We start from the raw sequence: 23,517 nt of genomic DNA, 5'->3' as shown, positions 1-23,517 counted from the left end.
TCATACAAATTGCTTCTAGAATCCAAGTTTTGCAATTTATTCAATTTAGTCCCTAATTTCCAATTGGACACCTTACTCAAAGAATTTCTTCATGAAACTTTAACACATGCATATTCTCATATTCCAGGCCTCATAATAATCATAAAATAAATATTTTGATGTCGAATTTGTGGTCCCGAGACCACTATTTCGACTAGGCCCTATTTTGGGATGCTACAAAAGAAGTATGTTTGGCCATGTTGTAATGTTAGCTACTATCTTTTATGCTAATGAATATTATGTTGTGTGATATGGGGTGAAATGTTATAATATTTGAATGATATAGAATTGATGGGCATATAGTTCGAACTTTGTAATTATGAAACATATGGAAATTTTGGTTTTAGCGTATAATAGCTTGGTTCAAATACTTGAATAGGCTGACGATATTAATGTAATTGAATTATAAAGAATTTTTAATTTTAATTGGTTGAATTGTTTACAAATGCACATTGGATTTATATGGATCAATAAATGGTTGCTATTCGATTCTGAGAATTATTGGAAAGAAGTTGATATACCTTTGTACAGGTAATGTATTATATGAATATACTGAGTTGTGTTTTGTCCAGTAATGCCTCGTAACCCTAATCTGGCGATGGATACGGGTTAGGGGTGTTGCATTCTTTATCCTCCAAAGGGTCAAACCCTAAGGCTTTCTCCAATGAATCTTCTTCAAAATTGTTTTCCATAGAAATCAAGGTTTCTAACTCTTCATAACTGAACACTCTTTTGTTGGATCGGGAAATTTCATCGCTTTAAGAATGTTAAAAGTTTTTTGACCATCTCGAACTCTTATGGTGAGTTCACCTTTCTTCACATCAATTAACGTTCTTCCCGTGGCTAGGAAAGGTCTCCCAAGGATAATTGGCACTTCCTTATCTGCTTCAAAATCAAGAATAATGAAATCAGCAGGAAAAATAAATTTATCGACTCTTACCAAAACATTCTCGATCTTTCCTTCGGGGTATGCTAAAGATCGGTATGCTAGCTGGAGCGTCACAGTTGTAGGTCTTACTTCTCCTATCCCTAGCATCTTGAAAATAGACTTAGGCATCAAGTTGTAATTGCTCCTAAGTCACACAAAGCTTTACCACAGTAAGATTCACCAATGTTATAGGGTATCGTAAAGATACTTGGATCCTTCAATTTCAATGGCAGCTTGTTTTACAGGAATGCACTGCACCTTTTGTCAAGGCGACAATCTCATGCTCATTCAGTCGTTTCTTCTTGGATAGTATATCCTTCATAAACTTCACATAATTCGGCATTTATTCTATAGCCTCCACCAATGGAATATTGATGTGTAATTTCTTTAGAATATCCAAAAGCTTCTTGCATTGCACCTCATATTTCTACTTATGTTGCTGCAATATTTGCGAATATGGAGGTGATGGAACTTTCAGCTGAACCGGAAAACTCTTCTGAGTAGGTAAATCTGCATCCAAAGAACATTTTAAAGTATCTGAATTCACTAAGTTAGGATTTACCTTGTCAGTCTTTGCAGATTCTGATTCCTTTGGTGTAGGAATTTCAACAGCAGGTTGACTTTCCTCCTTTTCAACAGGCTCATCTTCGGCCTCAATCAATCGGGGTTCCAGAATTTTACCACTTCGCAATGCCACTACCTTGATATGTTCTTTACCTAAGTTTCTTGGATTTTCAATATTGATCAGCAATGTTCCTTGTGGTCTATCACGAAGCTTTGTAGCTAACTGACCCATTTGATTTTCCAAAATTTTCAATATTGCTGCTTGGCTCTGGATCAAAGCGTCATTCTTTGCCATATATGCTTTTAACAAGTTCTCTAAACTGTTTGATGCCTTAGCTTAGGCTGGTTTTGGAGCTTGCTGATTAAACTCTTGAGATTGGTTGGGTCTATGCTGCATAAAATTGTTGTTTGGTCCATTTCCTTGGTTGCTCCAAGAAAAGTTGGGATGATTATGCCATGAAGGATTATAGAAGTTGGATTGGGGTCCTTGTCCGCTCCTATTTTGATGTTGGTTCCCCACATAGTACACTAACTCGGGATTCAATGGGCAATTCTTGAAAGAATGACCTTCCCCATAATACACACAGGAAACTACTTCAAATGACTTGGTAGCTGAGCTGCAAAATTATTAGCACTATTAGTGGTAAATTGTTTTAACATAGAGGAAATAGATGATACCTGAGCTGATAACGAAGTGAAAGCATCAACTTCATGAACTCTAGCTACTCGTCTTCCTGGAGCTGTTCGATTTGTTGGCCATTGATAGTTATTACTCGCAATCCTCTCGATGATCTCATAAGCCTCATTATAAGACTTAGATAAAAGTGCGCCATTCGTAGAAGCATCTACCATCAATCTTGTATGTACATTGAGACCATTATAGAATGTCTCTAACTGGATACAAAGAGGAATCCCATGATGATGACACTTATGAAGTAACTCCTTGAATCACTCCCAAGCCTCATACAAAGACTCGTCATCCAATTGTTGGAAAGTTGTGATCACGTTCCTCAACTTAGCGTTCCTGCTAGGCAGAAAATACTTTACCTAAAATTTCTCTGCTAATTCGTGCCATGTAGATATGGAACTTAGTTGCAATGAATTGAGCCATGCTCGTGCTCGATCTCACAACGAGTAAGGAAAAAACTTCAACCTTAGTGCGCCTTCAGTCACACCGGCTATCTTGAATGAATCACTCACCTCTATAAACAATTGAAGGTGGAGATGTGGATCTCCCGTGGGCATGTCACTAAATTGGCTGACCGTTTCTAGCATTTGAAACATCACTGGTTTCAATTCGAATTGGGTTGCCTCAATATCTGGCATTCTAATCCCTAGATTTAACTCATTGAAAAGCGGCACAACATATTGTCTGATGCATCGATCCCTATCATCGGTAATGAAGATGGGATTTCGTACATGATCGGCTTCATTACCTTGGTCTTGATTCTGATTTCCAAGGTCCATCTCTTTCTGTCTTTGAGCTGTTCAATCATGTCTTCTTTGTCTAAAAGTTCACTCAATTTCAAGGTCTACTAGGAGTAAATCGATAATCCGATCTATGCTCATAAACACCTGAAAAGAAAATCACAAAATTTAAAAAAAATAAGTAAGTAATGTTAGAAATAACCAAATTGAAAATAAATAATTTCATGAAAGAAATGACTATGGCAATAGTTGACAATCCCAAGCAATGGCGCCAAAAACTTGTAACGCTCGAGTTTGTGCAAGTGTACACAGTCGTTATCAAGTATAAGTAAGTATAGAGCTATTGTCTCCACAGGGATTATATTTGTGCTAAATCAATTAATTTGTAAAATTATATTAACAATTTGATAAATAAAAACAATGTAATTGAGAAATAATGATTAAAATATATTAAACTAAATGCAATGATCCCTGATGTGATTTATCCTAACATGCAACTATATGAATGAAATAGATTTTAGAAGAATTGACACAATAAGCAACAATTATAACATAAATAAGCTAGGACAATTATTTTAGATAAACTCAAATTATTATCAACATGCTTATTAATATTCGGAAAAACATTCCATGGAAACTCGATCTTTCATGAGTTTAGAAACCACATTAGGTCCTTTCGAAATCCTTTACATAGTAAATACACATTTTATTAATCCTTTTTTACTAAGGGTTTCTTAGTATTCGTGCAAGGTAACAGGGACGTGTTAGGTTTGAAACTGATTAATCACACAAATCTAAAAACTATGCAGAGAGCAGAGCTTGGTTAGGGTTGTTATGTAACCTCAATTTAATTAGGTTAGGATCTAAATTGATCATGCGCATTTCAATTATATGTCCATTAACCATCGTCTGGTTAGAATCGCTCAGCTAATTCAGGTGCATTTCAATCACGTATGAATTAAATATAGACTTGATTTTAATTGAAAACATGATCGATTGAGGCACAAACATTATAAGCATGAATCAAATAAATATTATTCAATCAAAATAATCATCCTAGCTTAAATAAAATTAAGCTATTATTGTTGTAAACAAGAACAGAAAAAACATAGCAAACATTCTTGAATTAAGTTAAAGAAAAGAAAGATTAAACCCAAATCAAAGTGGCTGTCACCCAAGACTCTGACTGACGAGCACTCCTTCGTTCCTTCGCTTCGCTCCTTTTTGATGGCTCTCCAAGGTGGCCCAGCAAGGTCTCTTTAAGAGTCTAATTTGCTAAAAATCTTTATGCAAAGATGATGATAGGCGTGAGGGCTAAGAGAGTTGAAAGAGGAGAGAATGATGAATGAGTGAGGGATGATTGAGGGATAAGGATTGATTAGAAAAGTGAGAAATGGGGTCTTATTTATAAGTGAGGCAAAGAAGCTAATTTGCTAAAAATAGGAGTGTCCATCTTTTGAAAATTCATCCAAGGGTGGCCAGCCATGAATGTGGAAATGTGGCTGATTTTTACTTGATTTAGGTGCCACAACATCATCAGGATCAAGACTCGGTCAATTGCAAATCTCCGGGTAAATCTCTAATTTCTTCAACTCTTCAAGGACCTTGTGTAATTAAACCAAAATTTGATTTATGAACATCCACATACAGCCGAATTTTGGGTTGACTTGGTCTTCCATTTGGATGGTTTTGTAATCAACATAAAGCTCTCAGACCTGTCCAGCAATAGTAGATAATTTAGAGGACCAAAGAATGTAATTTAACCATTTTAATTAATCAATTTACTTAATTAATAAAACCGAATTTATTAATAAAACATATTAAAATAAATTATTAAATATAACTTTATATTTTATTATTTAATTTAATCATGCATAGCCCACTTTATAGCTTGAAAATATAATATGCTCAAATTAATATAAAAGAAGCCATTTTCTACATGAAAACTATATAATAAAGCATAAAATAACATTTTAATAATTTCCATATCCTAATTTCATATTTTCATATATTTCATTAATTTATTAATCAAATACTTGGTTTCAACAACAAATTTAAGTAAAAGGTGATTTAATTATATAGGAAAAATCCTATATATTTTTCATTTACACACGCAATGGTGCCAAAAACTAGTAGCGTGTAAAATAACTAATGCAATTATTTAAGTGTACATGTTATTCAAGTAATAAAGTGATAAGTAAGTATCATCTCCACAAGGATAGGAAATTCGTAAAAAATTGAGTATGTTATTATAATATTGTTAATTATATCAACATATCAGGAAATAAGCTCAGAGTGAATAAGAAACTAGAATAATGAATTACTGAAATTAAATTATAACGAACAAAGAATTGATATGGAAAATAAAATGACGTGGCAATTCACAAGAATATCAAGATTATTTTTGTTGTTGAATGAATATGGTTGGAATTATTCAAAAGAAATGTCCATATCAAGATAATGCCATGGCAAAATATTGTCCAATCTACTGCTTAGAGGTTCGTTACTATGACCTACGTCTTTCGATAGCTAGATCTTAAGCTAAAAATCTAAGTTCATGTACATCTATAGAACTTGGGATTAATAACTGCAATAAACGTCCTCTATGTATAACTTGCAACATTTATGTCTAAAGTGCTACGAATATTTTGTCGAGTATTTGCTTGCATCAAACAATTCAAAATCCAGTATTCTTAACCTCTTCAGAATTAAAAACATATAAGAACATAGCATACATTCAACTATGTCTAGAGCTTGCATGCATGTATTTAAAATAAGCATGAATCGAATGTAACAGTGATATAGACAATCTCAAATCCTAGGCATTAAAGGTGATAAAACATTAACCCAAATAACTCCAACCCTGAAAAGATTTAGTTCATGAGTGGAAAAGTAAACATCATAATAGAATCATTCATTAACATTTCTCAACTAATTTCGAATCCGAAAAATTTCAATCTAGAAAAATAAATGCAGAACAGTAGGAAGTTAATTCCACACTCCAACTTCTCTTTTATCTTCTAATTTTACGTGAATCTAGGATAGATTTCTCTTCCCCTTCCTCGCATCTATATTCTACTCTCTTCTAAGCTGCTACCTTTCTTTCTTTGGAATTTCCAATCGAGTTCTTCTTTGCACAGAGAGAGAATTGTTGTCACCAATCTATTTCTCATCATGATTCTCATCTCTTTTCTTCTCCTTCTCTCTCCTTCTTTTATTGGGTAGATCCATCCCACCTAAGCACACATTTTACATTCCTTTTTTCAAATTGATTTTTCTAGTACACGTCCAGCTAGCTGTGAGTGAAGTGGATAGAGTGTTGAGTCATCTTCTCGGAATTGCCATGGTAATTCTGTTTGCAACCAATCTTACCAATTGTCGTGGTAATATTTCATTTCCCTTATTTTCTTTCTGCATCCTCTTTATCCCCTTCTTCTACCAGCACCTGTGTTCACAAAAAACCACACCTTTCCTCTCCAAGTGATAAAAGTGACAAATAATGGCCAATGTAGTGCAATCCAAACTTTGTTATGCAATGTTCTAAAATTATCCTAAAAATGTAGATGTATTTACTTAATTTCAAATAATTAATTCCATCTAGAGGCCTAAAATATAACTATTTTCAAGAGTTCTCACACCTCCAAACCTAAATTATTACTTGTCCTTAAGCAAATAATGTATGAATATGCAGGAATGCATGGAATTGGCAAGTCAATCAGTCACCAATTATGTAACACCCCGTACCCGAGTCCGTTACCGGAGTCGAACACAAGGTACACACAGACTTAGCTTAATTGTTTTCACAGTCCATAAAAAAAATTTTCCAGACTAGCTGGTTACTGCGTCACTGTCGCTTTAAAAATCATATCTTGAGTTTTAAAGCTCGAAAATCAGTTTCGTAATTTTTCCCTGAAACTATACTCATAAGTACATCAACATGTTTTTTTCTAGAATTTTTGGTCGGGCCAATTAGTACAGTTTATTAGTTAAAGTCTCCCCTGTTGCAGGGACCGACTGCACTGACCTTCGTGCATTACGAATTGGATATCTCCTGTACAGGGCTTCAATACTGATGCCGTTTGTTTCTATAGAAACTAAACTCAGAGAGGAATCTATACATATATGGTATGACTCCTAATTATCTCTGGTTAATTTACAATGAATTTTCAAAGTCGGAACAGGGGATCCAGAAACCGTTCTGGCCCTGTTTCACGAGAACTTTAATATCTCTTAATATATAACTCATATGACCGTTTCGTTTCTTCTATATTAAAGTAGATTCATCAAGGTTCATTTACATAATTTATTCACTATTTAATACCATTCCTACTATTTTTAGTGATTTTTCACATCCACATCACTGCTGCTGTCAGCATCTGCCTTTAAGGTAGGCTTGACCTATTTCATGGTTTCCATGATTCAATTGGCCCCTTTGCATACATAGCACAAGGTGTGATCATGATTAACCATTCCAATGGCTAATCGTTTCAAAACAATTCCATACCTCATAATGATCAACATACAAACGATTATAGTACTATGCTAGAAAGCGTATATAAGCCATTTTCGCATGGCTATCCGAATTTACACAAAACCGAAAGGTACATAACCTACAACAAAAGGGTAGTCCTATACATGCCATTTCAAAGTTCAACCAAAATTGTACCAAAATGGGGCTTTGATAGTGTGGATGACTTCGACTTCAATGATCCCGAATCCGATAGCTAACGAGCAAAATCTATAAAGCAGAGAAAGCAGAGAAAGCGGAGTAAGCATTTAATGCTTAGTAAGTTTTAAGCAAAACAAAGTGTTCTCAATCACTATCATTGGTCATTCATATCAACTGTTCGATGAAGTTAATCCAGGGCTTCATCTCGATCTATAATATCATTAAACGCAACACTTGGCTGCCACATAAATACTTTGAATAATAATGACCTAGATGGTCAAATATTTCCCAAGCACATTCTTCATCGATTTTCAACTTCAATAATCCTTTCCACTTGTTCATAATCACATCCATGCTTTTAAGTATTTCAACATGACAAGTACTAAATTACCATAGGCACATAAAGAACCAAACATATTCCTTATCACATATCGTAAGCTTACAAATCATAATCCTTACCTTGTCTTGGCACATCTAGCTCAACCCAACCCATACTCAAATCATAGGCTTTTGGGCAGAATATGCACTAATACATGAGAATATTTCATCGCATACTTTACTATACAACATACCATTACCAATTAGATCATTCTCATATTTGGAGTTATAATATTAGTCACATTTACCTACCTCTTTGATCTTGATAATTCACCTCGAAATCACTTACCGATGGGTAAGTAATACGATACTGAACATCTTAAATACATAATACTTATTTGATGGTAACTTAATGCAGATACTCAATATCAAAGTCTTACTTGAATCCTAGCCTTTAGCCGTCGGGTCTTTAAAGCTCGGATCTAGTACGAGCACGAAGCCTCTGGGACATTAATCGGGATAATATTCTCGCATAATGCTGCGGGGTTTTAACCCGGATATAATCTTGACACAAATGCCCCTCGGGACTTATCACATTTATACACTTTCATATTCATCGCATTGGCCATTCGGCCTTATCATTATATACACTTTGACATTCATCACATCGGCCATTCGGCCTTATCACATATATACATCTCATACATGTTTCATACTAGCCATTTGGCTTTACCACACATATATCTCATACATATTTCACACTAGCCATTTGGCTTTACCACACATATATCACATACATATTTCACACTAGCCATTTGGCTTTACCACACATATATCACATACATATTTCACACTAGCCATTTGGCTTTACCACACATATATATATTTAACTTGTATATCAATTTCAGCAATGGCTTATAAGCAACTCAAATGGTTTTATTAAGGTTTACAACAAAATCCCAAATTCAGCACAAGCTGTTTTTCCTGAGCAACAGTCATTAAATTATTCATAAATGGAGCTACGAAACTCCAAATGAAGTGCCGTTAATTTTCCTGAATATAGACTCGTATATCTTCCATCTATAAATTTTTCAGAATTTTGGTTAGGCCAATCAATACCAGATTTTTCTTAAAGTTTCCCTGTTTCACTGTTTGACTAACCTGACCAGTCTTCACTACGAATCAAAATTCTCATTGTACAGAATTCAAAGTATGTTCTATTTGATTTCATTTGAAACTAGACTCATTAAGGAGTCTAAGAATATAAATTTTATCTTGTAACCATTTTTGTACAAATTATAGTGATTTTCTCAAAACAGAACAGGGATTTCGGTGTCATTCTGACCCTGTCCCACACAACTTTAAATATCTCTTTATAGGAAATTTCTTTGCTTCCACGGTCTCTTTTATAGGAAACTAGACCAACTAAGCTTTGATTACATATTTTATTCAGCCTATAATTCCACACAAACAATTTATAGTGATTTTCTAAAATCACGTTACTGCTGCTGTCCCAAGCAAACTATTACATTTTGCTCTTAAATTTCCAAGTCCAAACACTTATGAACTTACCATTTGAGTTTAAGACATATCATGGCCACATCATATCTTATTAAATCAACTCATTATGTCCTAATATGATTGAATTTACTCAACGTTTAATACTTAAAACTTACCTCGGGAGTGGTCGACGATTAGATGTCCACGGCTATTCGTTTACTCTCTTTTCCCCTATCCGACTTTGATCCTCTTTGCTCTTAAGCTTAAGTAAAACAATAGATTTGCTTAAGTACTTAACTAATATTATTCACTTAACAATCACATATCATTTAATCTTTATCTCAATACCAAACCGAGTTATGAGATCATACACCACACCATCAATTGAAGGTTAATTCATGGTAACATTAGTATTGAAAGGTTGCGTTGTGGGCAGCCTAAGAGGACCCATAACACTTGGCTTAATTGCTGTAATATATCACATTCGGAGGCTGATTCGGACAGCATTAATAGTACAACATTTAGACAGCATGAACAGGGCAGCAATTAACGATACCAACAAGGTAAAATTCGGACAGCAATTTAACGGTTTCAACAATTATCAAACACAAGAACATAAAAGTTCAAGGAAAACTCAACAAGGTTCCCAACACGATTCCACCTATTCAATTTGCTCTTTCCCTTGTCTACTACCACCTTCTCCTACCTTGTTAGCTAAATACAATCAACCCCAAAGTTACAAAAATAGATTATAACAACACAAGCATTCACTAGATTCTTTTAACACAAGTGAGAAACTCTTCATCTACTAGACATGCAACATTTGCAACTAGAAAAGAGAATCTTCTCTTCTCCCACATATTAAATCAAGCTCAAATCAACAATGCAACCAGAATTTGTCAGCGAAAAGCTATGGGCAAGGGAGAGTTTAGAAGAGTTACCCTTCTACTTGAAAATTTTAACTTCTAAGCAAACAAATTCCATGGTTTTCCACTACATGCAGCTGCCCTCTCCTTTCTAGCTTCATTCCTTTCTTCTTCTTTTCATTTCAGCTAAGAAGAACCGATTTCTTCTTTTCTTTTGCTTCTCAAGTCACGGCAATGGGGGGGGGGGGGAAACATGGATGAGACAACCTTTTTTTTTTTCTCATCACCCTCCCTTTTCATTTCTTTATTACTAACCCTTTATTTTATTCTTTCTCCCTAACACACTAACACAACATGTTTCCAACATGTTTCACCCCATAACATTTTGTCCCTCTCATGCTCATGGCCGGCCACTACCAAATTAGGGGGGAAATTGACATGCAAGCCCCCCCTTTTTATTTCATGCACTAATAGATCATTATATTTTGACCTATCACATTTCAAAAGTGTCGCACATAAGTCCTATTGACTAAATTCACATGCAATTTACTAAATCAAAGCTTAAAACTTTCACACATTCGTATTCACATATAATAGTCATAAAATATGACGGCTAATTATTTTTATGACTCGATTTTGTGGTCCCGAAACCACTTTTCGACTAGGGTCAAATTAGGGGTGTCACAACTCTCCCTCCCTTTAGGGATTTTCGTCCCAAAAATTTCTACCGATGCATAGTTTAGGATAACATCCTCTTATTGAATTATATTCATATGAGCATTTCTACAAGTATGCACATATATCTCATTTTCTTGATTTCATAAGCAATAATCACTTAATTTAATTCACAAATGCATTTCAAACACATATTAAGCACATATTAACATGTATAATTCACATCATCAACCCACATATTTGTAACCCACATTTTCATTCATGTATAAGTCAGAACTTTGACCGAAAGTATAAATATACTCAAACATCCCAATAAATATCCTTTATAACTCCATCGTATCTCAATATTCAACTTAACTTATTTCCAACAGAAAATTCAACTTCCACACACCTGAACATTTAATTCATTCAGCACATACTAACATACCTCATTGCTAGAATTTTTGCAAGCGTATTAACTGAAATTTTTACAGCAAGATTGCTCATTTCCGAATCACGTACCTTGAGTTTAACCGGATATAGCGACTTCGCTCGATTGTCTTGAACATAGCCGGTTATAGTGATTCACAAGTAACTCCGCACAAAAGCCTTCGGGACTTAGCCCGGATACCATTCGAATAACCAAGCACATATATCAACAAATCAATACACATTCTTATTACATTCTCATTACCAAAGCTCAAACACAAGACACTTATCATATTTACAATTTCGGCTCAATAGCCACACACCAAGAGCATGATTTCGATTTGCTTAAAACATGATCTAATCAAATCATAATTTAAGCTCTATTTACTCAAGAACTTACTTCACATTACCAACCCTTATGTTCATACACAAAGATCAACTTAGCCAAAGGCGGTGGCTCGTTTATCAAGCGGCGAATACTTACTTGTAAGGGCTCAACTAATTCAAGCACATATGGCTCTTACAATGCCATATCCTAGATATGGTCTTACATATTCTCACATATCGAGCCGATGCCATGTCCCAGGCATGGTCTTACACATTATCTCAAATCAATGCCTTCGTCCCAGATGAGGCCTTACATGAATTCCACTTCACACACTTAGTGCTCTTATTCATTCGTTATTACACATTGAAATGACTTACCCAAGTCTATAAACATCACGTATGTACACTTTTAAACATATCGTCTCATATAAATTTGAATTAGTATAATAATGAACACTTAAACTTTGCTCAATTTACGCACGAAGCCTACTAGGCACGGAGGCCGAATACACGTCACCAGCATGATTGCTCTTGGGACCTAGCCGGATACATCACTAGCACGAATGCTCTTGAACTTAGTCCGGATACATCACTAGCACGAATGCTCTTGAACTTAGTCCGGATCGTCACTAGCATGAATGCTCTTGAACTTAGCCGGATATATCACTAGCACGAATGCTCTTGAACTTAGCCGGATATATCACTAGCACGAATGCTGTTTGAACTTAGCCGGATATATCACTAGCACGAATGCTCTTTGGGACTTAGCCGGATCATCGTCGAGACCTTTAGCTCGGATGAAATCTCCACACAAAGCCAGTAATTTTAATCCGGACATAATCTCATACCTAGCCATCGGGTCTTTACCGGACATAATCTCTTCATACAGTCAGTGGGTCTTTAAACTCGGATTCACATCATTGAGTCTCATACATATTTATTCACATGTTATCATGTTTCACATGGCACAAATCACATTTATAATTTAATCAATTCATTCACATGTAAACATATAACATGATTCTTGACTTTAAGTCGTAAATATCATTCAAATCTAATACATGTATGCTTCTTTTACTAAACTTTCAGCTCAATAAGTAATCACACAAAAGCATATATCCCCAATCTCTTCCTTTGTTCATTTCTCTAATAACCTTATTATGATAAGGACAATGGGACATCATTCATCTATCATACATGTATATCATGGCATTTTAAATTAAATACCAAATTCACTTACTCAAAACGTACTTATGTTATACCCTTCTTAATATTGACACATCATAAGCATGTCTCAGTCCTCTCAATACCATCTGCTACATTTCGATCGGGATCGAATTCATTACAATAAATAAACACATTTTCAATTGTCGAAATCACCACACTATCAAATAATCACATAATGGCATGTATAGCTAGACCCAAACATATTACGGTAGTCCTAGAATCGACTAAACCGTAGCTCGATACCAATAAAATTGTAACACCCGTGCTGAGAGTCCGTTACAAGTCGAACACAAGGTACACACAGACTTAGCTTAATTATTTTCACAGTCCATAAAAAAAATTTTCCAGACTAGCTGGTTACTGCGTCACTGTCGCTTTAAAAATCATATCTTGAGTTTTAAAGCTCGAAAATCAGTTTCGTAATTTTTCCCTGAAACTAGACTCATAAGTACATCAACATGTTTTTTTCTAGAATTTTTGGTCAGGCCAATTAGTACAGTTTATTAGTTAAAGTCTCCCCTGTTGCAGGGACCGACTGCACTGACCTTCGTGTATTACGAATTGGATATCTCCCTGTACAGGGCTTCAATACTGATGCCGTTTGTTTCTATAGAAACTAAACTCAGAGAGAAATCTATAAATATATGGCATGACTCCTAATTATCTCTGGTTAATTTACAATGAATTTCCAAAGTCGGAACAGGGGATCCAGAAACCGTTCTGGCCCTGTTTCACGAGAACTTTAATATCTCTTAATATATAACTCATATGACCGTTTCGTTTCTTCTATATGAAAGTAGATTCATCAAGGTTCATTTACATAATTTATTCACTATTTAATACCATTCCTACTATTTTTAGTGATTTTCACATCCACATCACTGCTGCTGTCAGCATCTGCCTTTAAGGTAGGCTTGACCTATTTCATGGTTTCCATGATTCAATTGGCCCCTTTTGCATACATAGCATAAGGTGTGATCATGATTAACCATTCCAATGGCTAATCGTTTCAAAACAATTCCATACCTCATAATGATCAACATACAAACGATTATAGTACTATGCTAGAAACGTATATAAGCCATTTTCGCATGGCTATCCGAATTTACACAAAACCGAAAGGTACATAACCTACAACAAAAGGGTAGTCCTATACATGCCATTTCAAAGTTCAACCAAAATTGTACCAAAATGGGGGCTTTGATAGTGTGGATGACTTCGACTTCAATGATCCCGAATCCGATAGCTAACGAGCAAAATCTATAAAAGCAGAGAAAGCAGAGAAAGCGGAGTAAGCATTTAATGCTTAGTAAGTTTTAAGCAAAACAAAGTGTTCTCAATCACTATCATTGGTCATTCATATCAACTGTTCGATGAAGTTAATCCAGGGCTTCATCTCGATCTATAATATCATTAAACGCAACACTTGGCTGCCACATAAATACTTTCGAATAATAATGACCTAGATGGTCAAATATTTCCCAAGCACATTCTTCATCGATTTTCAACTTCAATAATCCTTTCCACTTGTTCATAATCACATCCATGCTTTTAAGTATTTCAACATGACAAGTACTAAATTACCATAGGCACATAAAGAACCAAACATATTCCTTATCACATATCGTAAGCTTACAAATCATAATCCTTACCTTGTCTTGGCACATCTAGCTCAACCCAACCCATACTCAAATCATAGGCTTTTGGGCGAATATGCACTAATACATAAGAATATTTCATCGCATACTTTACTATACAACATACCATTACCAATTAGATCATTCTCATATTTGGAGTTATAATATTAGTCACATTTACCTACCTCTTTGATACTGATAATTCACCTCGAAATCACCCCACCGATGGGTAAGTGTCGTACTGAACATCTTAAATACATAATACTTATTTGATGGTAACTTAATGCGGATACTCAATATCAAAGTCTTACTTGAATCCTAGCCTTTAGCCGTCAGGTCTTTAAAGCTCGGATCTAGTACGAACGACGAAGCCTCACGGACATTAATCGGGATAATATTCTCGCATAATGCTGCGGGGTTTTAACCGGATATAATCTTGACACAAATGCCCCTCGGGACTTATCACATTTATACACTTTCATATTCATCGCATTGGCCATTCGGCCTTATCATATATACACTTTGACATTCATCACATCGGCCATTCGGCCTTATCACATATATACATCTCATACATGTTTCATACTAGCCATTTGGCTTTACCACACATATATCTCATACATATTTCACACTAGCCATTTGGCTTTACCACACATATATCACATACATATTTCACACTAGCCATTTGGCTTTACCACACATATATCACATACATATTTCACACTAGCCATTTGGCTTTACCACACATATATATTTTAACTTGTATATCAATTTCAGCAATGGCTTATAAGCAACTCAAATGGTTTTATTAAGGTTTACAACAAAATCCCAAATTCAGCACAAGCTGTTTTCCTGAGCAACAGTCATTAAATTATTCATAAATGGAGCTACGAAACTCCAAATGAAGTGCCGTTAATTTTCCCTGAATATAGACTCGTATATCTTCCATCTATAAATTTTTCAGAATTTTTGGTTTGGCCAATAAATACCAGATTTTTCTTAAAGTTTCCCTGTTTCACTGTTTGACTAACCTGACCAGTCTTCACTACGAATCAAAATTCTCATTGTACAGAATTCAAAGTATGTTCTATTTGATTTCATTTGAAACTAGACTCATTAAGGAGTCTAAGCATATAAATTTTATCTTGTAACCATTTTGTACAAATTATAGTGATTTTCTCAAAACAGAACAGGGATTTCGGTGTCATTCTGACCCTGTCCCACACAACTTTAAATATCTCTTTATAGGAAATTTCTTTGCTTCCACGGTCTCTTTTATAGGAAACTAGACCAACTAAGCTTTGATTACATATTTTATTCAGCCTATAATTCCACACAAACAATTTATAGTGATTTTCTAAAATCACGTTACTGCTGCTGTCCCAAGCAAACTATTACATTTTGCTCTTAAATTTCCAAGTCCAAACACTTATGAACTTACCATTTGAGTTTAAGACATATCATGGCCACATCATATCTTATTAAATCAACTCATTATGTCCTAATATGATTGAATTTACTCAACGTTTAATACTTAAAACTTACCTCGGGAGTGGTCGACGATTAGATGTCCACGGCTATTCGTTTACTCTCTTTTCCCCTATCCGACTTTGATCCTCTTTGCTCTTAAGCTTAAGTAAAACAATAGATTTGCTTAAGTACTTAACTAATATTATTCACTTAACAATCACATATCATTTAATCTTTATCTCAATACCAAACCGAGTTATGAGATCATACACCACACCATCAATTGAAGGTTAATTCATGGTAACATTAGTATTGAAAGGTTGCGTGTGGGCAGCCTAAGAGGACCCATAACACTTGGCTTAATTGCTGTAATATATCACATTCGGAGGCTGATTCGGACAGCATTAATAGTACAACATTTAGACAGCATGAACAGGGCAGCAATTAACGATACCAACAAGGTAAAATTCGGACAGCAATTTAACGGTTTCAACAATTATCAAACACAAGAACATAAAAGTTCAAGGAAAACTCAACAAGGTTCCCAACACCGATTCCACCTATTCAATTTGCTCTTTCCTTGTCTACTACCACCTTCTCCTACCTTGTTAGCTAAATACAATCAACCCCAAAGTTACAAAAATAGATTATAACAACACAAGCATTCACTAGATTCTTTTAACACAAGTGAGAAACTCTTCATCTACTAGACATGCAACATTTGCAACTAGAAAAGAGAATCTTCTCTTCTCCCACATATTCGTCAAGCTCAAATCAACAATGCAACCAGAATTTGTCAACGAAAAGCTATGGGCAAGGGAGAGTTTAGAAGAGTTACCCTTCTACTTGAAAATTTTAACTTCTAAGCAAACAAATTCCATGGTTTTCCACTACATGCAGTGCCCTCTCCTTTCTAGCTTCATTCCTTTCTTCTTCTTTTCATTTCAGCTAAGAAGAACCGATTTCTTCTTTTCTTTTGCTTCTCAAGTCACGGCAATGGGGGGAAACATGGATGAGACAACCTTTTTTTTTTTCTCATCACCCTCCTTTTCATTTCTTTATTACTAACCCCTTTATTTTATTCTTTCTCCCTAACACACTAACACAACATGTTTCCAACATGTTTCACCCCATAACATTTTGTCCCTCTCATGCTCATGGTAGGCCACTACCAAATTAGGGGAAATTGACATGCAAGTCCCCCTTTTATTTCATGCACTAATAGATCCTTATATTTTGACCTATCACATTTCAAAAGTGTCGCACATAAGTCCTATTGACTAAATTCACATGCAATTTACTAAATCAAAGCTTAAAACTTTCACACATTCGTATTCACATATAATAGTCATAAAATATGACGGCTAATTATTTTTATGACTCGATTTTGTGGTCCCGAAACCACTTTTCGACTAGGGTCAAATTAGGGGTGTCACAAATTATATTGCCAAATCATAATGAGCATATTGTGTACCTATATTCTCAGTAATATTCTATTAAAATAAATAAAAATTATTTACAATTCTTGTAAACCTATTTAGCAAATGAAATGCAAAAAATTGTTCCTAAAAGTAAATATTTTTAAATATTTCAGCAATTCAAGCTTTGTTATGCAATGTTCTAAAATTATCCTAAAAATGTAGATGTATTTACTTAATTTCAAATAATTAATTCCATCTAGAGGCCTAAAATATAACTCTTTTCAATAGTTATCATCAGGCTATTACAATACTTTACAATACCCCCACTCATATATGCTGAAAGAAATAATTCGGCAAATTATAGTTCGGCAAAAAAAATATTCCACCACTACACGCCTAAGTCTTAGATCCACCGAACTTGGATTGTGACACTCAACCTTTTAAAGAGAGGGAGAATAAATAATATAAAATAAAAACAACATAACACAAGCCACTAAGCTTTTGGTTTGGGATTTTAAGGGTTTTTCGTGCAAGAAAAAGAAAGAATGTGACTTTGGTGCCAATGGAGTGAGATTTTTGTGTATAAGCTAAGGTGGTCAAATTCGTACTAGTGTGCATATTGTTTTTTTAATAGTATTGGTACACATGGGTATCGATTTGTGTAAACTAAGCCAATCTCAGTTTACATTTACATGCCCTACCAGAGGCAAAATATATATGTAACATATCATATTTCCTATTTTTTCTCCCATCACAAATACACACTCCCACAAACCTCCATTACCATTCTTTCTATCTTTTCAGATATTAAGTGTAACACCCCTAACCCGTATCCGCCGTCGAAATAGGGTTACGAGCAGTTACTGATCAATCACAACATAAATTATTCATTTTCACATAAACATCAATCAATATAATCACAATGTCCCTTACAAGGCTCTATGATACCTTAAAACATGCTTAGAAGAGGTACGAGACTAAACTGATAACATTTGAAAACTTTGGGAAACTTAGAAAATTTTCATGCATTAAGGGGTCACACACCCGTGTGAACTGGCCGTGTGCTTCACACGACCACCAGACATGTCCGTGTCACAAGCCGTGTGAAAACAGAGCATACATACTGACTTGCACCACACGGCCGGAGAGACGCCCGTGTGCCATGGCCGTTGGGAATCTTGAGGGGTTACTGACTTAGGTTACACAGTCAGCCACATGCCCATGTGCCAGCCCGTGTGTCACACAGAGCCAATAGACACTCTCATGAGTCTAGGTCGTGCCAAACCTGTAGGGTATACTAACTTAATTCAAAGGGCTACCCCAGAGGACACACGGCCGTGTAGTATGACTGTGTGTCGCACATAGCTAAGACACACGCTCGTGTCTTTACCCATGTGGACAAAAATAGGCTATTTGCAAAGCCAATTTTCCACCCTTTTCTCATGCACCCCTAGCAACCAAAATGGTACCATTTCAATACATTCATAGGCAACCCAAAACATACCAATTTGTATACAATTCATGTTATTTTATCATCAACCATTTCACTACTCAATTCATAACCAAAACATATCACATTAATGTGTCATAATCAACATTTTTCACCTAACTTCCACATGCATAATCTCACCATGGTTTCATCTATTTCATACTTTAAAACATATCATTTCATCATCAACAAGACAATACACAACATGCCATTTTCAAAACAATAATACACCTATTGACAATTAGCTAATTGAGCAAACTTATATCCATCACAACAACCATACAAAACATGCCAAAACTCAAGGCCATAAATTTATCGTATAATACTTACCAAACTCATAAATTAAGCCAAGTTAAATGGAAAAATGCACACCAACATTTATATCAAAAGTAAGTGAAATCTCATGGCTAAAACCTATCTCAAAACATATCATCAACTCACTAGCCTATACATAACATATTGTAACGCCCCGAATTTTAGGATAGAAGTATTAAGTCTTGAGCATGGGAAAAATTAGGACGCTGCACATAAATGTTTAGTCATGCAAGAAAGTGACACAACTGTGTATCTACTTCAGTGGTTATGTGTTCGGGGAAAAGTTTGAGAAGCCTTAGGGTCAAGCCTTGGCTTGTGCAAAAGTTTTATTTTTAAAGGAATAAACCCTATCTCTAGACACTAGGCTTTTATATAAATGTAGGTATTTTTGTCAGAATAGGCCTGCTAGTCTAGGGGAGGAGTGGCATGCTATGGTTACCTGAGGTCTGAAGTTCGAGTCCTACTTTGCACAATTTGGGTTTTATTTTGCTACTTATGCCGTGTGGGTAGTAGAGTTTGACCGAAATACTGTAGAGTTGTAATGGAATTTGAATTTCGTGGTTGAGGAGATTATGTTGAAGGGATTTTAGGAGGAAGAGATGGGAATTTGAAATTGTAGGAGAGTTGGTACCAAATTGGTATTCTGGTCACTCAGGAATTCAGCTTGGATTGGGAATTGCTCTTCATTTTGGTTGCTCTCAATTCTTTTTGGTTCTTTTTTCTTTTTGGGCTGAATAGTGTTGGGGTTCGTTCGGGTGAATTCTTTCTCTACTTTTCAATTTTTTTCTCCTTTTCAGCTATTTTCCCCTTGTTACCTGGTTCCATTTTCTTCCTCTACTCTTCTACCAAGCGTGCTCTTACTTTTGCCTTTGGCCGAATACTCCCTCTTCCCTCGCACTCAATGCTTTTCTCTTTTTCATCTTGTTGCTTTGGCTAATTCTCTTCTTCTCTCCCTCTCTCTCAATTGGTTTTGTTTTTGGCTGAATATTACTCCTCCTACCCTTACTGTGCCGACTTTTCCTTCAATACTCTCTGTCGATTTTGTAATCATTACAACTCCTCTCCTTGTTTTGCTGGTTATCATCTCCTTCACGATTCTTAGCACTCTTTTGGTAAGTATTTGAATCTTCACTGCTCTGTTTCTAGATGTAGTTTGTTTAAAGGGTTGCATGTTTTTTTGATTAGGAGTCAACCAAGGGACTGGAGATCATCATTGACGCGGTAGGAAAGGGGGAATCTTCTATTATTGGATCGACACTATGGTTTGTTCCATTGGAGATGGAATATCTTGTTGGGTTTAGATTAATTAGACTGTATAGTGATTAATTAAATGGCAACTTGATCCATTATAGGTACTTGGAATGCTTGCGTGTAGTAAGGCGGCAAAATAGACAGGTGTGTAAACACAACCCTAAAAGCATAAATCAACAAAAAGTCAAAAAATCTGATTAGTCGACACCACACGGGCGTGTGGGTACTTGTATGGTGGCCCGCGTGACTAAACATGGGCGTATGGTCAACAAGGCCATCATGAGCGATTTTGTAGGCCGAGGCCATATTGGGCCATATTGGGCCAAGTTGTGCCGTATGGGCCCCACGGGCTTATGGGCCTCACACGAGCGTACGAAAATTATTGGGCTAGGCTGTGTAATATTGTAATGCCCCTTACCCTACCCGAGACCGGGATAAGGTACAAGGCATTACTATGCATGACCATGACATTTCTGGGAAAATTTCGGGCTATAAAATTTTGATCCAAATTAAAACCAATCAATCATATTCATACTGTCCCTATTATGGACCTACGACGCCCAAGTCATACATTGATAATGGTCCGGGACTAAAGCGAGAACTTAAGAAAAATTTTAGAAATTTCCTAGGTTAAGCCTCACACGTCCGTGTGAAGGCAATGCACATCCCCGTGTGCTTTGGGATACATCTGTGTCCCTTAACAGTGTGGAATTAATTAAATTTATTTCTCATTTTGAACCTACAGGGGTTCTCACACGGCCGAGCACACTCTTGTGTCCCAGGCCCATGTCTTTCACATGGCTTAGATACGCCCGTGTTGTCGCCCGTTCCTCTGTTTATGACATCATTATGTGTTTTGGGAAACAAGGCCAAGATACACGCCCGTGTGCTAGGCCGTGTCCTTCACATGGTTGAGACACACGGCCGTGTCTCTACCCGTGTTTTTACTACCAGGCAATCTGACCTAAAAATTTTAGGTGTACGGGACACATGTCCATACCACACACCCATGGGGCTGACCGTGTGTCACACACGGCCTAGACACATGCCCGTATGTCTATCCATGTGGACTCTTTTGGAGGCTACAAATCTAAGGCGATGGTCTATAACCACTCATATTCGTAAACCTCAATGATGTTTAACGTGGCCTAAATATGTCCGAGTACTACCATAAATGGTCTATTGCATGTTAACCTCATCTCATTGGTTATGTACATGCTAATTTATCTTCTTGTATTTAGAATTTCCATCTCATTCAACAACACATTTAGACTTGGCTAATTATTATAACTCATTGCCAATTATGACCTAACCATCCAAAGTGATTTTTCCACATTTCATATGTCTATTTATAATATACCACATTTAATCATCACAAGAACATTTAACCACAAACAAGCACAATTAGTAGGTTATAGCCTACATCAAAATGAGCCATGTCTTATGGCCATATACAAAAAGAATAAGTTTAATATTTAAACCTTTACATAGGCCAACCAATGACACATATCACAAAATAACCAAAACCTATACATGCCATTGAAACAAAATAAAGTATCTATATACCAACGCAAGACCGGTTGATAGTGTTGAAAATGCTCTAATTGTCTTTCAATCTTCATGAGTCCACGAGCTCTGTAAAATAGGGAAAAGAGAGGGGGCAAGCATTAACATGCTTAGTAAGTCCGGATAACGGGAAAGTAAACTTACCGGTTATTTAGCATGCATCCATATAGGAAATTCAAGCCAAACATTCACAGTATAATTTCCTACCACATTTACTCAACCATTAAGTTAGTCTTATGCCAGTACAATGTAACATCCTTCATAGATGAGCTCATCAATTCAAACATGTCTATTCCCATTTAACATTTTAATCTCGTCGAATTTCTTGGAATCTCGATGGATATCTCGTTTACCATCAAATCATGCAAGTGATCTTTTAAATATGCACACCCGTGAACCTCACTTTTATGGCGGGATTACCAGTCCAGGCTAAATCCCCCACAACGTAACTCACAGAGTATTGTCAGGATTACCAATCCAGGCTAAATCCCCTACAATGACATATACTCCTACGAGTCCAGGTCTGAATTACTAGTCCAGGCTAAATTTAGATCCTATTTGGATTATCCATCCGGGCTAAATCCGTCAAAGCACACATATTCTTTGGGATGCTAGATCACTATAGGATCACCCGTCCAAGCTAGATCCTTTATACCATTATTTCATTTTCGAGTAATCCATCAAACATCCCTTTTTATTCAACCGGGACATTTCATCATAACATTAATAATTCATTAGTGTCATACAATAAATATTACTATTATAATTCATACATATATATACATCTTTAATGTATTTAAAGATAGTTTACATTAGAGTTACACGAACTTACCTAGTAATTGCTTAGGTTTCGTATTTCAATTATTTTGAAACCTTTCGTTTCCACGATATATATCCGGAATTGGTTCCTCGGGGTCTATATTAGTAAAAATAAATTATTAATACCTCATGCTATTTATTTCGGACCTAAAATTCACCCCCAGACAAAATGACCATTTTGCCCCTAACATTTCAAAATTTTGCGACTTAGTCTCTAGGCTCGTAAAATGAAATACATGCAATTCCTTGGTTACCCAAGCCTAGTCAAATGTATTATAAACTCATACTAGCCCACATTTTCCTCTATTTCACATTTCTACCATATATTTCGTACCTTTTGCAAAAAGGTACTTTTAGGGTTTTTCATGAAAATGACTTAGGAAAAGACGTTTAACCCACATCTAACTTTCATATTGCGCCATAAATCATCAAAGAACAAACATGTCACACATGGTTCATTTTGCATACATGAACCCTAGCTTAAAATATGGGTAGAAATGGAGAGAACAAGTCTCAAGGATCTCAAAAATACAAAGAATATTAAAAACGGGGCTAGGAGTCACTTACTATTGAGCTTGGATAGTGAAGAAACCCTAGCTA

At 35.7% G+C, this 23,517-nt stretch overlaps 1 long non-coding RNA gene and 1 other non-coding gene across 2 annotated transcripts; one reads left to right on the top strand and one right to left on the bottom strand.

Moving 5' to 3' along the window:
* The first annotated feature begins 2,441 nt into the window (after positions 1–2,441).
* Positions 2,442–2,548, top strand: LOC128291121 (small nucleolar RNA R71). Its single transcript, XR_008280897.1, has one exon. It is a non-coding gene; the product is annotated as a small nucleolar RNA R71 (small nucleolar RNA).
* Positions 2,549–13,924: 11,376 nt separating this feature from the next.
* On the bottom strand, positions 13,925–16,215 carry LOC128290268 (uncharacterized). The gene is made up of 2 exons (XR_008279953.1): positions 16,132–16,215; positions 13,925–14,209 (listed from the first exon to the last, which is right to left on the bottom strand). It is a non-coding gene; the product is annotated as an uncharacterized LOC128290268 (long non-coding RNA).
* Between the last annotated feature and the right edge of the window lie 7,302 nt (positions 16,216–23,517).

The sequence above is a fragment of the Gossypium arboreum genome, chromosome 3 (assembly GCF_025698485.1).
Source record: "Gossypium arboreum isolate Shixiya-1 chromosome 3, ASM2569848v2, whole genome shotgun sequence".
NCBI lineage: Eukaryota > Viridiplantae > Streptophyta > Magnoliopsida > Malvales > Malvaceae > Gossypium > Gossypium arboreum.
This window is presented reverse-complemented; position numbering and strand designations above follow the sequence as displayed.